This window comes from Vipera ursinii (assembly GCF_947247035.1).
Source record: "Vipera ursinii genome assembly, chromosome: 1".
Taxonomy (NCBI): Eukaryota; Metazoa; Chordata; class Lepidosauria; order Squamata; family Viperidae; genus Vipera; species Vipera ursinii.
In genome coordinates, this window is record NC_139512.1 from 216,453,263 (window position 1) to 216,471,129 (window position 17,867).

A 17,867-nucleotide genomic window follows, 5' to 3' on the forward strand; every position below is an offset into this window, starting at 1 on the left:
AGAATTGTTCAATGTCCATTTTTATTTTCACAATTTTCCCCTTTTCCCCCAGTTTCGGCACTTTCCGTATATCTGAAATGTAATATTTTGGTCTGTTTGATTTGAACCTTCGCTCTTGCCTTTCTAACAATATATTCTCTGTGTAAATTATACATAGAGACAATATTCCTGCTTGTTTCATTCCCCTTCTTATTCTAAATCACTCTGTTTTTCCAAATTCAACCCTTATATCTTATTCATTGTAAAGTTTCCTCAGAAAAAGTGAACACAATATGACATTAGAGAGTTCTGTCTCTCCAAATCCAATTCTGCATAAAAGAACCCAGATAGTGTCCTATTTTGACAGCCTGTTCTAATCTCTTACTACTTTAAGCAAGAACTTTCAATTTCAGTTACTATTCAGTTACTATTTCTATTAAAGGAATAGGCATCTTTTCTGATTCTCCACTCCCCCAAGTCCCTATTCAGAAAGAAGACTGCTGAAATCCTGTGTGATTTCAGTAATGTTGGTGTGTGTGAGGGCATCTTTTAGAAGTCCAGCAAAGATTTGGCACCCATATATCGGGTGAAATATTAGATGAAGTACTTTTTCAATATTGAAGATGAAGAATTATTACTGGTACTGAACAATGATGGTCAAAAGTTACCCATAAGATCCAATGTGGTACCGCTGTTAAGATACTAGGCCCACATTTAATTCCACTTTTAAGCTTGGACATTTACTGCGTGACTTTGGGGTAGTTATTCTGTCTTTGTGTAGATAAAACAAGTCAGATTTCTTCCAACTTTTTTGAGCTTTTAGGGGAAAAACAGAGTATAAATCAAAGAAATAAATATAATTTTGCTTGCTGATAATTCTCTTTCAGTACTTTGTAATATAAATCTTCACATATAATTTAAAGCTTGCTCCAGAAGATACTTTCAAAATACTATTGTTGACTTCTAATTAGCTTTTAAGACAGGCACAAATTTACTGATACATAAAGTTTTTCCTTTCTGATGCACACTTTGGTATTTCTCAACTTCAACAATGTTACAATGCGTGGACTTCAACATCAGCTTTGGACTGATCTACCTAAATCTTTATGGCTGTACTTCAGGATGAAGTGCGTAACATAAGAACAGATGTTGCTACTGCCTCTCTGAGAGCCTTTATTTCTGACCCGTGACAAAACAATTGTGGTTGTGCTGATGAACTATATCAGGTGACTAAGATGAATCATTTAGATAACTTTGACTTGTTGAAGGAGTAGGAGACTGATACTTATGGTTTTCTCAATGTGATTTTCTCCTTTGTTTGTGAATGTGAGGTGATGACATTGCAGGACAAGTTGTGAAAAGTTTTGTGGGAATCAGGACACTCCAGGCATGATGATTATGGTAAAATCCTTCCACCATGACTTTTTAAAAATCTTACATTTGAAGTCAGATATTAAACTGATAAGAATAGATACTACACATGATCTTAGCCAAGAAACGAGAAGAGACAATGCAATGGCTCAACAGTTAAGATGCCAGACTTGTCAGTTGGAAAGCTAGCAGCCCAGGTTCGAGATCCAAGTGCCACGTGACAGGGTGAGCTTTCATCCTGGCCCCAGCTCCTGCCAACCTAGCAGTTTTAAAGCATGTAAATGCAAGTAGATATATAGGTACCACTTCAGTGGGAAGGTTAACAGTGTTCTATGATGTCATGCTGGCCAAATGACCACAAAAATGTCTTTGGACAGCACTGGCACAATGGCCTTGAAACTGAGGTGAGCACTGCCCCCTATAGTCGGCAACAACAAGCGGAGTAAACCCCAAGGACTTCTTTTTTTTCTTTTCTTTTTTTTTTACATTTGATGTAAATACAAATGCAAAAAGAACATACTTACATTGACATTACGAGTCCAGACATCTCTGATCCAGCCAGGATCTTTCATCAGTGGAATCTAAAATTCAAGACAGAGATTTAATTAACACCATAGTGATATAGTAATTACTTAAAAGGGGCAGCACTCTGATTTGTGGAAGTGTGAAGTCTTCCACACTTGCACGTCTTTATTGGTTTCCTTGTGAAAATCTATTGAAATAGATTTCCTGAGATGTCTGCCATAGGCTTTCAGCTCCTCTCTATGAGAACATTGGTTGCAGATTTGTTTCCCCGGTGAATTACTGAATGGAATTCTATTTGGAACTCCAAAGTCATCTTTAACATTGATTTGAAGGCTTCTGATATTCAAAACATGCAGGGGGGAGTGGGGACAACAAAATTGTCCCATGTCTCTCCTTGACCACTAGAGGTGTCCCACTGATTTTTTTTTAAAAAGCAAACATCCTGAGCTTAAAGACTGGTGGTTTATCCTAGTGGAAATCAGTTTTGCTTATTTAAGATGGAGCAACCCTATTTTGGCAATCTTCCATGTCTCTTGCAACCTCCTGTGCTTTTGAGAATGATTTTTGAGAATTTCCAGATCTTTTAAACAGTTGGGATATGGCACAGAGGGATGCTTTAGAAAGGGAAAAAAACCTAGTACCATGACATATCTGCATAAGCATGGACCTGGGATTTTATTTTTCCCCTGTGATAGTTCTATATTGACTGAGTCAACACAGCTGACTATTTGTAACCTTCCAAGATAGTTTTCTGCAGAGTTAATACTACAAATGCTTTTATATCACATGGATTGCCTTTCCATTTCACAGTGACCCCACCACCATTCCTTGTAGCCATTAAGTCCTCAATATATGACTTTAGATGCACATATTTTTATATGGCTATACTTTCTACATTCATGACATTTCTATCCATATGCTGGACATTGTTATCCATACTGCACCAGCTACATTGTTTGCATAAAGAATGAAGTGTTGCCTTACAACTTGTAGTGAACAGAGATTGAATGTGTCAGACCCAGGAACCAAGAATGACATGAGAAGTTAACTTCAGAGAAGTTTTTATTGTTGTTCAGCTACAAACAGAATCTTGCCAGACTAAAGCACTTATCTACATAACTATTAGATATACTCATTAAACATCTAGGCGGTGTCCACCGACACCATCTTCCTACATACCAAGGATTCTAAGCTATGTTATCGCTTTGAGACAGAGCCCCTCTCTCCTGCAACTCTGGACTACATCCCATAGTAACTCTTGTAATAAAGTTCTGTTGATATCCAGAAGTTGAGTGTATATGCATATATTAGTCTATACTACAAAATAGAGGAAAGAAGATTAGGCCTTCTAAATTATCATAAAATAAAATGTATACTGGTTAAAAGTACCATTATCAATAATGTTTTACAGACGCTTCCAGGATTATTTATTTATTACATGTTTATCCCACCTGTCTTACTTTATAATTAACTCAAGGTAGCAAACATACATAATCCTCCTTTCTCCTCTTATTTTCCCCACAACAAAATCCCTGTGAATTGAGTTGAGCTGAGAGAGAGTGGTTGGCTCAAAGTCACCCAGCCACCTTTCGTACCTAAGGCAGAACTAGAACTCATAATTTCCCAATTTCTAGGCTAGCCATTACATATACACTACACTGTTTTTTAATATTGGTGTAACAGTTTCAAAACCTTTGAGGCAGTTGCTAATCTATATTTAAAAACAAGAGCCTTAAGTCAGCACAATGTGAAATTATTTCCTTAATAGTGTACAGGAAGTAATTTGATCTGAACATCATATAATTAACAATCATACAGCAATGCAGTACAGTATGGGAGACTACTGGGAGCCATTCTGCAGAACTATCAAGACTGTATTAAAATATATAAGATAAAATACTAAATTAAATATCAACAATATGCAGAGACGGAAGTATCAATAGGTCACCATAATAGGCCAGGGGCTTCTAGTCCTGGACTTACTACCATATGTTTAGTGACTGTTTGAAGTTACAACAGCACTGAAAAAAGTGACTTATGATCTGTTTTCACATTTATGACTGTTGCAGCATTCCCATGGTCATGTGATCAAAATTTTGGTGCCTGGCAACTGGCATGTATTAATGACAGTCGCAGAGTCCTGGATCACGTGATCACTATTTGTAACCTTCCCAGCCAGCTTCTGACAAAATCAATGGGGGAAGCCAAATTCACTAAATGACTGCATGATTTACTTAACAACTGCTGTGATTCACTTAGCAACTGTGGCAAAAAGGTCATAAAACGGCAAAACTCAGTTAACAATTGCCTTGTTTAGTAGCAGAAACTTTGAGCTCAACTGTGGTAAGTCAAGGACTATCTGTAATTGATGTCATCTGCTGGCTAGGTGGGGACTTTTAAATATTCTGCAAATACAGCCATTGTCTTCTTCCAGAGGAAGACAAATGAATTGGATTCAAGGGGAAAGGAAGTGGTTCTCGGGGAGCCTTGGCTGAGAAATATATTTTGTCTAACTAGGCCTAGGAATTCAAGCCCAATGCCTAGAAATCCTGAGGGGATTGGAACAATTAAGATAAATTTGGCAGGGAAAGTATAGACAGATGTGTAAAGAATTTCTTATTTCTTCTAAGTGCTGTTTGAGTTCTCTGGTGTAGCATTAATCTGTACTCTTCCTTCCTCTGCCCTCCTTTATTTTGCTTGCTCAAATTAATGATAATTAGTTTTAATAGGCAGTTCTCAGCCTCATGTAGCTTGAAACAGATGGCATACCTTTCTAAAACAATCCTTTGTTGCCTTCTTAAAATAAAGATCCTTTATTTTCAGGTTAATCCAGCATTGGTCTTTTCCTAATATCACACATTCCGAAACACTTTGGGTTTGGCTATTCTGATTAAAAGAGGGAAAAATGGGCTGTTTATTTGAAACCTTATTCTTGGGGAAAGCAGATTTTCAGTTCTCCCCATTCAAGATCACATCATCAGGTACTGTAACTTCCTTCCGGAGTGCAATATTTTCACTTAGGAAAGTAGGCATACCTCTGACCTCGGGAGAGTTGAAGGATAGTAATTTAGGATAGGTTTGACAAGTTTGTTTTTGTGACAGATACCTCCACCTCCTCCCAACTACAGTGGATTGTTTGACAAATGAAACATTTTTCAACCCTATTGATTTCATGCACAAACATTAAACAATCCCTTCAATTGAACTAGACTCCTGGTGTCCCGTTTTATTTTCATAACAATAAAACAAAATTGGTTTGTCATAGCCTTCTTATGCAATGGGTTTTTTTTTTCTCCCTCTCTCTCTCTTTCTCTTTCCAGTTTAGCTTACAACCCCGTTGTTGTTGTTGTTGTTGTTTATGGTTTCCCAAATAATAATCACATCGAACTGCTTAAGTTTTTCAAAATCAGCTAAGGTCAAGTAAGTGCTGCCATTTAGCATATGCTTGGCCGATAAGTATATATTGTTTAAATAAAACCAGTGACATGAGAGTCAGTTTGGTATAGTGATTAAGGCACCAGGCAAGAGTCCAGGAGATTGTGAGTTCTAGTCCCACCTGAAACATGAAAAACCAGCCGGGTGACTTTGAACCAGCCGCTCTCTCTCAGCCCAAGCCTTACAGGGCTGCTGTTGTGAGGATAACAGGAGGAAGAAGGAATATTATGCTTGCCTTCTTGAGTTGTATATAAAAAGGGCAGGATAAAAATCTAAAAAAAAAAAGTAACGGACCTAAGTAATATTGTCATCTTAAAATCAGCAGAGATGTTTGCATTACACCTTTACAGGGTAAGCTCTGTCTCTCTTGTACATGTCCAAAGGCAACTCTGAATGTGAGACAGCTCATCTAGACTGAAGAATGAAAGGTGTAACATAATAGCCCCAGGGTTTGACATTCAATTTTGTTCCAATGTTTTTACACAACTGATTACCAAATTTATACACTAATTGATTCACTGATTCTTTGCTTATGTGCCTTTAGGTAGGCATTGATGCTTTGCAACTACCAGCAGGATAGACCTTCTCCAGCATGGCCTGTCCCCAGTCTGGCCTTTCAGGGCTCCCAACAGCCCACCAATCAATGCTGTAATTGACTATCAATCTTGTTGCAGGTCATCCTCTTCTATTTTCTTCCACTTTTCCCAGCATTATGGACCTCTCAAGGGAGCTAGGTCTTTGTTTAAGGTGTACAAAATAAACATTTAACCTAGTCATTTGTGACTTCACTAAAGACACTGGATTGATTTGTTCTATAATCCATTTGCTTGAATTCTTCGCTATCCATGGTATTCTCAGGAATCTTCTCTCATGCCAAGTTCAAAATAAATTTAAATAAGAGCAATTATAACAATAATAATAATAATAGCTTCCATACTTTTTCTATCCAGTTTCTTCACCATTGCTTTCAAGAGTTGGACCGTACCAATTTAAGCCTTAATCCCAAGGCAGAATAAGAAAATGACTTCAGTCAAACTAGCCACTCACATTTTCTTCCAACCTCGTTATCTTCACTTTATAAATCATGTAACAATAAAAACTTCCTAAAACAAACAAATCAAATAAAACAACAGACAGGGGTCTGTGAAATCAAAATTATTTACCAGCTTCAGTTGAAAAAATATACCTAATATTAAAACCCCATCAAACCCTTGTGAGAAGCAGTAGGAGCAGCAAATGCATCATCTTTAATTTTAAATATGGTAAATATTGATAAATATACTCCAGGCAAACAGAAGTTCTTTGAGGCCATCCATATTTTTTAAAAGTAGGAAGGGTTCTGAGAGAAAAAGTTTAAGAAACACTGGCCCATACAATCCCAAGATTCAAACCTTACTGTCCCAAGGCCATGGGGAGAAATCCTTCCCTTTAGGGCTTTCAGGAAAGCATAAAATGGCGAGAACCTGGAGGACTCCAGGGAGAAATGATAATAAAACATAGACAAAAGGACAGGATTCTTCTCAAACCTTCTAGAATGCAATCGTAGTACTAAATAAATGTATATAGGTTATGGAGGGAGATTTTGCATTGCCTTACCCATCTCCTAAAAGGATCTGCCTGATAATTTTTTATCTAACTTCCAGACGTGACTTGGAACACTCAGAAAATAGTCCAGCAGGTTATGATGGAAATAACAAATGTAAGCAAGACAATAATTAAAGCAGGGAGTGGCAACACTGTCACCATGCCACCCAGGTTTCAAAATGATCCGTTGGTAATAACTAAGTATTATTAGCTCCTTGCAAAACACAAACATATATTTAATGTATTAGCGTCATGATAATAGCAAAATCTGTTTTCCTCATTGCTTTAAATACAGGCAATCCTCATTCAGTGGCATTCAAAGTCATGACGATACTGAACGAGAGGCCTTAGGACCATTCCTTGTAGTTGCTGCTGTCGCAGAATTGCAGTGATCACCATTTGTAGCCTTCACTGTTGGGTTCCCAAAAGCAAAGTCAATGGGGAAACTGTCAGGATGGCATAAAATGGTGATCACATGACCACAAGATGCTGTGAGCACACAGGATTCATCTTAACACCTATCAGATTCTCTGCAACTGCTGTCATAAGTCGGCTTGGTGACGGTACGGTTGCGTTTTATGATTGCATCACTTAGCAACAGCGTTGCTGGTCCCAATTGCCATCATTAAGCGAGGCCTACCTTTAGTCCCATTCTCTTACAGGAAGCTTCATTTGAAAGTATGTACATACTTCCAAATAAGCATGCAAAGGGTTATCCCTAATCTGCATTGCTGTCCTCAGATTTAGGGCATATCCACACTGTACTTGTCAGCTGCTCCTGTCCTGCCCTTGTGATAATTTAAATCTAAATTGCGTTAAGAAAAATCTGTTTGGATTAAGATGGTTTGACTACACCTTGAAAAGGAGCTGGCTACGATCACCTTCCACTGGGCAGTTCTCTGCAGCTGGTCCTTCCCACCTTTCTGTCCAGTGGCCAATCATTTTCCTTCCTGAGTTGGTAGTATTCATGCATACCTATATATATAAAACACAAGTAGGCTCATTCCATGGGTTAACCTGAAAGGAGGTTAAATGTTGGCTGCAAAAATAAGAAAAGCAACATAAGAAGAAAACAATACTTGCAGCAGGAAAATGTGCCTGGAGGTTCCTTCTGCAATGGGAGAAGTGTGTGAAAAGTGATGTCATCTGTTCCTACCCTCAGGATACTGGTTGGGTCACTAACCAGAGATAGTTCTTTAATCATCCAATATCCATTCGGCAAAGCTAAATATGGCAATAGTTGATAGGAAATATAAATAACTACAAGCTGCCAAGAATCTCTATAACATAAGTTTCAGCAAGCATATTATTTATTTACTTAATTACTTACCTACCTACTTATTTATTTATTTATCACATTTATATAAGCAGCTATCATAACCAACTCTGGGTGGCTCCCAATCAAAAGTAAAAAGAATGTAAAAACTATAATAAAACTGTAACACCAAGACATTAAAAAACAACAAAAACCTGGCACCAACTGAAACTTATGATGTGCAGTTACCTCATAGTGCCCTAGCACTTGAGGGAAGAAAACCCAGATCTTCCAAGCTTTACGGAATGTCTGAAGCAGGTGTCCCCCACCTGTGGTTCATGGCACACTACCTGGCCATGACCTATTGGCCACTGGGCAGCGTGAATGGCTGGCCAGTGTGCACGTGCACACAGCCTCACTCGCATGAGCATTGTCGAAAGCCTCGCAGGCCTTCACAGCCCCGCTCGCACGAGCAACGGGTGTTCATGCATGTGCGTGTACATGAGTTCACCTCCCGACAAAACCATCCCTTCTTCCCCCTCCCCCCATTCTGGGCCACCAACCCCGAAAGATTGGGGAACTCTGGTCTGGAGGGTAGAGCCCTGCCTAACGTCAGTGGTGCAGAGTGATCCATAGGGCAGTGCGTGCTTGTTAGCTTCCACCAGTTGGCAATATTTAGGGGAAGGAAACAGGAACATATCCACCATATCTGACCAGGTAGGACAGGTCGATGTCTTTAAGGAAAGTCAATCCAGTATATAACCTGGCCTTATACCATATAGGGCTTTAACAGCGAAGACCACCTTGAACTGCACTCAGAAAAAAGCTGGAAGTCAGCACAGTCATGCATCAGTGGTGTTGCATTGCCAAATGTAAGAATCTTGAAAACCACTAGATGGAAGCAAAAATGTTAGAGGTTCTTTGTATCTCTTTAGTGTCATCTAGTGATTGTCAGGATTCACTCATGCCTTGGTCACTTCCCATTTGGATTACTGCAATGCACTCTACATGGGGCTGTCTTTGAAGGTCAGCTGCTCCAGAATGTAGTAGCATGCACAGTATGATAGCCATAGCAATAGCACTTAGACTTATATAGCACTTCATGGTGCTTTACAGCCTTCTCTGGTGCTGCATTCTGGACCAGTTGAAGTTTTGGGGTGGTCTTCAAAGACAGCCCCATGTAGAGTGCATTGCAGTAAACCAAATGGGAAGTGACCAAGGCATGAGTGACTGTTAGCAAGGTTCAGGAAAAGGCACAATTGGTGCACTAGATCAGGGGTAGGCAACCTCGGCTCTTCCATGACTCATGGAGAATTCCTGAGTCAGCAGAGCCAAGGTTGCCTACCCCTGCACTAGATGAAACTGCAAAGCCCCCCACCGCCCCACCCCCACCGCCGCCACTTAGCCACAGCTGCTACCAGTACCTGCTTCTTTAGCAGGAGCCATGAATTCAAGAGGACTCCTAAATTGAGCAGCAGCTCAGCCCAATACTGTGTTTCCGTCACATCAGAGGGATCTGCCCAGCCAAAGTCCAACTCTGACAGATGCCGAGAATATTCCTCACAGTGATCCTGCCAGAGTTCCTCCAGCTTCTTTTTACCCAGGAAGGACATGGTTACCTAAACCCGGGCTGCTGGTTGGCTACCTGCAGATTTAATAAGGCTGGAGAAGCAATTACACTCCTATTACCACAAGGTAGAGCCTAATGTAGGCTCTTACCTGTGTTCGGTTGGCATCACTCTTTGTTTATGTAAGAAGAATGAAAAAGCCTCGTTCTTTTATACAAGAAGCGTTAAAACATCAAACATACAGTAGTGCCCTATAACTCTTCTTTTAAGGGACTTCCTAGTAAAGTGGTGGTATCCTTTGTTATAGGAAACCACAGCAATTTGGCGGGAAAGATCCAAGGGCTGGGCCTGGGAACCACCATTTTCATTTTCCACCCTGTTCAGCATGGACGCTGCAGGAAAGAAGTGATGGAGCACTGAAAAGGGTGTTTTTGAATTCCGAAGCACTTTTTCCTCTGTGTTGTTGTACAAGAAAACTCCATCTTGACTTAGCTTCAGCTTATTCTTGATTCAGTCCATCTCTTTAACTCAGGGCTTTTCAACCTTTTCACCCACTGTACCACTTTTAGGATATGGCAACATCCTAGTACCACCAATCGCCTAGCAAGGTAAAAGAGCCTTGGTGGAGCAGTGGGCTAATGCCTCCTTAAGTAACACCAGCTGCCTGCAATTAGCGCAGGTTCGCATCCCACCAGGCTCAAGGTTGACTCAGCCTTCCATCCTTCTGAGGTATGTAAAATGAGGACCCAGATTGTTGGGGGCAATTAAGCTGACTTTGTAATAATGCCACTTGGGGGTGTGTGAAAGCCCTAATAAGCAGGCATACTGTATACATAGAATGAAGGCTACTGCTAAGCTTGTAAGCCGCCCTGAGTCTTCGGGGAAGGGCGGGATATAAATGGAATTTAAAAAAAAAGGTGTCAAAAACTTGATGACCAAAAAAGGAAAAAGTGATAAAGTACAGGTAGTCCTCGACTTACAACAGTTCGCTTAGTGACTGTTTGAAGTTACAATGGCACTGAAAAAAGTGCCCCTCCAAGCCACAGCCAAGCAAGACAGCTGCCTGCCCGCCCGGCAGCACTCTTCCTCCTGTCTAAGCTTTTCATTGTTGTGAGCATTTCTGTTGAGGATTGGTAGCAGGGATGGGGTGGAGGTGTTTGGTTTTTATTCCCCCCATCTGCTGGGTGGTTGCAGCAGGTTTTGGTCACTTCACATAACCTGGGACACTGTGACCATCATAAATATGAATCCGTTGCCAAGCATCTGAATGTAAATCACAAGACCCTGGAGATGCTGCAACTTTCCAGCTGATCAGCGCTTCTTCTGGGCTCAGCAGAAGTGCCAGGATCAGTGATGAGCCCCAGCTGGACCCTGGCGCTGATCCTGGCACTTCCACTAAGCCCTGACAGCCCCAAAGAAGCGCTGATTTTGGCACTTCCACTGAGCCCTGACACCCCCGAAGAAGCACTGATCCTGGCGCTTCCACTGAGCCTTGACAGCCCTTCAGCTCCAGCCGTCTCTCGCTGAGGCTTGTGCAGTGCTGCCACCGGTTCAGCTCATTCCCCTCCCCTGCTATCACTTTTCTAGGATGGCCGCGTACCACCTGCCAGGTGCCAATGTACCACAGGTGGTACCCGTACCACTGGTTGAACAGCCCTGCTTTAACTGACGGGTGTATTTCTTGTCTCCAAAGGAGAGGTAGCCACGTCTAGCCCTCAAAAATCCTGATGACCACTAGATGACACTAAAGAGATACAAAGAACTAAGACTTTTGCTTCCTTCTGAGTGATTTTCAAGATTTTTGCAGATCAGATAATAATAATTTCTAGTTGTTCCTGGAATCCATTTCTTAAACAGGTCTTATTTTCAGAGAGGCAACAGAGATCATCAGGAGTAGCAATATTTAAAAGAAGCCCTCAGAACTGATTCTGCTGAGGCTGTAGAGTCCTAGGCCTTGTTTAAAGACATTACACTCTGAAGCATAGCCTGCATTCCTATTTCTAAAGGCCAAGATCAGGAACTGTGATTGCACACAACACCTTCTGTCTGAGGATGACAACAGCAGTGGTGTTTTGCAATAAATGAGGCAATCGTGCAGATGTTTCAAATAACATAAGACATAAAGATATTGATTCTGGGAAAACAAAACTGTACGCTCAGTTTCAAAAACAACTTTCTTCATTCAGTGATATAATCATCCTGTGACAGGCTGGGCCTATTGCCAAGAATTCGAGGGCAGAGTTGAACACAAGCACTTTTTTTTCACCCTGCAAAGTTAAAAATAACACCCAAATGGTCTCCCTTTCAGAGATAGAAACTCAGAGCCACATATGAACCTGGAATATTTAACATTTTAATAGAATAGCAGATCATTTTTATAAAGGAAATGAGAAGCTACCTCACAGATGTTCAGCAGACATATAATCAAGAATAGAATAGAATATAAATTTTTATTTATGAGCAACATGGAATATTTGACTGATGTTATTAGTATAATAAACTGTCCCATCCACTCTAAAAAAAAACTGACTTAGAAAAAAAGGCTAATACATTTGGGAAAAAATGGGGAAGGAGGAATAAGCATCTCTGGGAGAAAGATGGACTTTTCAAATAGAATGTATGGACATATTCATGTTTGCCCACTGCTTCCTTCAGCTCCACCCACCATTGATATGGAGCCCCTAACAAATTATTCCTAAAAGAATGTAGCCATCGATAAAATAAAATAAAAAATTGTCCACCCTGCCCTGAAATTGTTTATCCCTGTTCTATTTGGTCTTAACAAGGGAAAACCCATGATGTTCTACCTCAGAGTTAAATTTATATTTATTTATACAGATAGTCATCGACTTATAACCACAATTGAGCCCAAAATTTCTGTTGCTAAGCAAGACAGTTGTTAAATGAATTTTGACAGCAAGCCACACTCCTTACTAGCCCCAATGATGTTACCTAGTTTGGATAATGAAACATCTGCAAGAAAATAACCAAGATCAGAGAGCACCAAGGACCCTGCATTTCGGCCCTGAGCTACAAATATTCTTCTTCATTGGTAAATGAATTTTGCCCCATTTTATGGCCTTTCTTGCCACAATTGTTAAGGGAACCAGTGCAGTTGTTAAATTAGTAACATGGTTGTTAAGTGAATCTGGCTTTCCCATATACTTTTCTGGTATAAAGTTTGCAAAAGGGGGTCACATATGTTTCAGCTATAGGAAGAAACAGGAACTTGGAGATCGGCTTCTCTCCAAGCAAACCTAATACTAAAACAGAGGGCTTTTGCTGTCTTGTGGAATATTGAAGTATATTTAAGCACCTTTACATGTCTGAATATTCTATAGAACAGTATTTTATAACACCAATAGGTTTTTTGAGGAGGGAGGGAGGGAGAGAGGGAGGGAGGGAGGGAGGGAGGAGGAAGACTAGAATAAACGTGATATCATTTCGGCTTGCTTCATCACAAGATAGAGAATGAATAAAATCTTCCGTGCCCATTTGGTATAGCTTGCCCTTACATAAGGGTGATATAATAACAGAAGCTGCAGAATTAGCAATCTGGAATATCCACATGCCAAATGAGATGTGAGTTTGAGAAGATTCATGAACAATGGACTCTAGGCAATAGACCTTTCCCTTAACAACAGGAGTGGTATCATTGCATAATGACATTCTTTCGATGAACGATTCATGATGCAGTTGATTCAGTTTAGAATGATGTAGGGACTGCATAGTGACATATGACTACAGGATAAACCACTTCATTTGTCATTGCCAATGTAGTAAACTGAATTTGGCAAAGAAGTAAAAATTTTACTTCTATTTTAGAAGTAAAATAGATTAACACCTAATCACTTCCCATACTATGGCCCTCCCACTCCATTCACATTCTTTGAACAGTTCTATTACCAATCTGGGCCAGTTCATGCCCATTTATCTATATGTCTAGAACAGGGGTGTCAAACTCAATTTCATTGAGGGCCGCATCAGCATTGCAGTTGCCCTCAGGGGGCCAGGTGGGTGTGGCCAGGGTGGGTGTGACCTACTGGGTGGGCATGGCTAGAGTGCATATGGCCTACTGGGTGGGCGTGGCCAGCTCTACATCGTTCGCATCAAGGGTGCCTATGGGGGGGCCTGGGCAGGAGTGGGACAGATCTGAGGGTCTCTGGCAGAAGGAGGATCTCTGGGCCAGGGCCAAGGCAGTGGGGGCCGTTCCCTCACTGTTTCCAGGATGGCTTCGTGGGCCACATGAAACCACTTCGCGGGCCGGATCCGTCCCCCGGGCCTTGTGTTTGACATGTCTGGTCTAGAAGTATTCAAGGCCACTGAATACCTGGGAGATATCTCTCAAAGGTTTCTGATGTTGCTATAAAATTGTAATTTTAAAAAGATGGAAACATTATTTATTTATTTATTTATTTATTTATTTATTTATTTATTTATTCGTTTTATATACCGCCCTTCTCCCGGAGGACTCAGGGCGGTGTACAGAGCAAAGTAAGTATACAATAAACCAACAATAAAACAAATAAAACCCCAGATCTACAAATAAAACCCCAAATCTATCAGGCCAGGCCAGCTTGCTGGAATAGATAGGTTTTTAAATCTCGCCGAAAGGTGCGAAGGTCGGGGGCCATCCGGATTTCGGCTGGTAAGCAATTCCAGAGGATTGGCGCACCCACCGAGAATGCTCTCCCCCTGGGGGTCACCAGCCGGCATTCTCTGACCGGTGGCACCCTGAGGAGGCCCTCTCTGTGGGAGCGCACAGGACGGAGGAGTGTTGACACTGGCAGTAGGTGCTCCCGTAGGTAATCCGGACCCATGCCATGTAGGGCTTTGTATGTCATCACTAGCACCTTGAATTTCACCCGGAAGGCAACTGGAAGCCAGTGCAGCTCACGAAGCAGAGGTGTAATATGGGAGTATCGGGGAGCCCCCAAAAGCGTCCGTGCAGCTGCACTCTGTACCAGCTGAAGCTTCCGAGTGATTCTCAAGGGCAGCCCCATGTAAAGAGCGTTGCAGTAGTCAAGACGAGAGGTCACAAGTGCATGGGTGACTGTACGTAAGGCATCCAGGTCCAGATAGGGTCGTAGCTGGCGCACCAGACGAACCTGAGTGAAAGCCCCCCTAGTCACAGCTCCTATGTGATCTTCTAAGGAGAGCTGTGAATCTAGGAGGACACCCAGGTTGCGAGCCCTATCTACGGGGGGCAGTAACTCGCCCCCAATATTAAGGGATGGAATACTCTGAATATCCTGACATGCCAGTATGTACAGCCATTCAGTCTTGTCCGGGTTGAGTTGAAGCCTGTTCCTCCCCATCCATTCCCGGACCGCTTCCAGGCAACGGGACATCACGTCAAGGGCATCACTGATGTGGTTTGGGGTCGAGATGAAAAGCTGGGTGTCATCAGCATACTGATGATAACCCACTCCAAAACCACAGATGATCTCACCTAGCGGCTTCATATAGATGTTAAACAGGAGAGGTGAGAGGACCGACCCCTGAGGAACTCCATAAATGAGAGGCCTCGGGGTCGATCTCTGGTCACCCGCCAACACCCACTGTGAACGTTCCAGAAGGTAGGAGGAGAACCACTGAAGAACAGTGCCTCCCACTCCCAATCTCCTGAGACGCCGAAGTAAGATACCATGGTCGATGGTATCAAAAGCCGCAGAGAGGTCTAATAGGACCAGGACAGAGGAATGACCCCTGTCCCGAGCCCGCCAGAGATCATTCATCAGAGCGACCAATGCCGTCTCCGTGCTGTGTCCGGGCCTGAAACCCGATTGATACGGGTCTAGATAATCAATATCTTCTAGGAACAGAGGAAGCTGATGCGCCACTACGCTCTCAAAAACCTTCGCAAGAAAGCGAAGGTTGGAGACCGGGCGAAAGTTGTTTAAAACAGCTGGGTCCAGGGAAGGCTTTTTGAGGAGGGGTCTCACCACCGCTTCTTTCAAGGCTGCGGGGAAACTGCCCTCTTTCAATGAAGCAGTTACCACTGCATGGATCCAGCCTTGTGTCCCATCCCGAGCCGAATAAACCAGCCAGGAGGGGCACGGGTCCAATAAGGATGTAGTGGAGCTTAGCTTCCTCATGATCCTTTCTACCTCGTCCAGAGTCACAGGATCGAACTCTTCCCAGATAACATCAACAAGACTGTCCATGTTCTCATCGTCAGACTCTGCCCAGTTGGAATCCAGACTGGTCCGGATCCGAGCGATTTTGTCCAGCAGATGTTGGCTAAATTCCTCAGCACGACCCTGCAAGGGATCCTCCTTCACCTCTAGATTAAGGAGGGAGCGGGTCACCCTAAACAGGGCGGTCGGGTGATTATCTGCGGAAGTGATAAGGGCAGCAAAGTAATTAGACCTTGCCCTCCTTAGCGCCGCGAGATAAGACCTCGTAAAGGACCTTAGTCGCGATCGGTCGGATTCGGATCGGCTGGATCTCCAACAGCTCTCTAGGCCCCGTCTCTGCCGTTTCATCTCCCGGAGCTCCGTAGAAAACCATGGAGCCCACTGGGATCTGCAACGGGTCAGGGGCCGCATGGGTACAACTCGGTCGAGTGCTTCTGTGGCTGCCTTTTCCCAGGCTTCCACCATGGCACTGGCTGAGCTATGAGCAAAAGAGGCAGGTGGGGGGCCAAGCGCTGTTTGGAACCGCCCAGGGTCCATAAGCCGCCTGGGGCGGTACCATTTCATTGGTTCAGTAACCCCACGACGGGGAGTGGCAAAGCGGAAGGTCAGCCGCAGGAGATGATGATCTGTCCATCACAGGGGCGTAACAATTGGAGAGCCCCCACCCAGATCATCTAACCACTGTCCAGATAGGAAAATCAAATCGAGCATGTGTCCTCCTACATGAGTTGGGCCCTGGATTATCTGCGTCAGGTCCATGGCCGTCATGGAAGCCATGAACTCCCAAGCCAACTCAGATGATCTCCCCAGGGATGGTAAGTTGAAGTCACCCAAGATCATAATTTTACATGTATCAGGAAAAATCATACTTGTTGAAGTTCTGATCCTTCACCAAAACCTATTGTGTGTACTCAGTTTATACATTTGACATGGTAAATAGACACAAACAGATTAGATCGTCTGAAATAAGTAATGTATAGAATCATGCTCAATCTTAGAAAAACTTTTCTGACAATTATTTTCTAGAGTTACTGTGACAATCTGGGACCACACGTTTCTTTAGTATCCAGTCACCTATATAAAAAACGGTATGGTAAAGGTTCCCCCGCACATGTGTGCTAGTCATTTCCAACTCTAGGGGCCGGTGCTCATCTCCGTCTCAAAGCCGAAGAACCAGCGCTTGTCCGAGGACGTCTGCGTGGTCATGTGGCCGGCATGACTAGACGCCAGAGGCGCACGGAACGCTGTTACCTTCCCACCGGAGTGGTCCCTATTTTTCTACTTGCATTTTTTACGTGCTTTCGAACTATTAGGTTGGCAGAAGCTGGGACGAGTAACAGGCGCTCACTCTGTTACACGGCACTCGGGATTCAGCCCGCCAAACTGCCGACCTTCTGATCGACAAGCTCAGCATCCTAACCCACTGAGTCACCATGTCCCTTAAAATTATATATATTTTATATATATATAATCACCTATACACCCTGCTAAACATGTTCTTTTTAGCTGACAAAGACCCAGAGCAGAGAAGAAATAGCATAAGCTTTCACAAATTTCCCATAGAAAAGGAGGAAGCTGTTACTGAGCAGACGAAGGAGGGGAATGTGTGGGATTTAAAAAGTTTTAAAAAGAAGGAGGAGCAGGAGGAGATGATTTCATGGCTGATAGATCAATAAAAATTCTAGGCAGAATTGGCTATTGTCCATGATTTCCTGTAAATAGTTGTAAGTGGGGAAGAAGATCCACTGTAGGAAAAAGAGGACCACATTAGGACAAATCTGCCCAATGCAGATGACTTTTATGGAAAGCTGAAGAAGACAAGACTGGGATGAGCACGTTCAACTAGTTAGCCAGGGAAGTGACAATTTGGGGAAAAGAAGACCTTCACAGTTTGTAAAGAAAAGAGGGGGAAGATACAGAATCAGCAATGCTCATATTTAATCAACACTCTAAAACACAAACATAACAATTACCAGGTAACAGACATTACCAGAAATGAAGGGCTTTGTT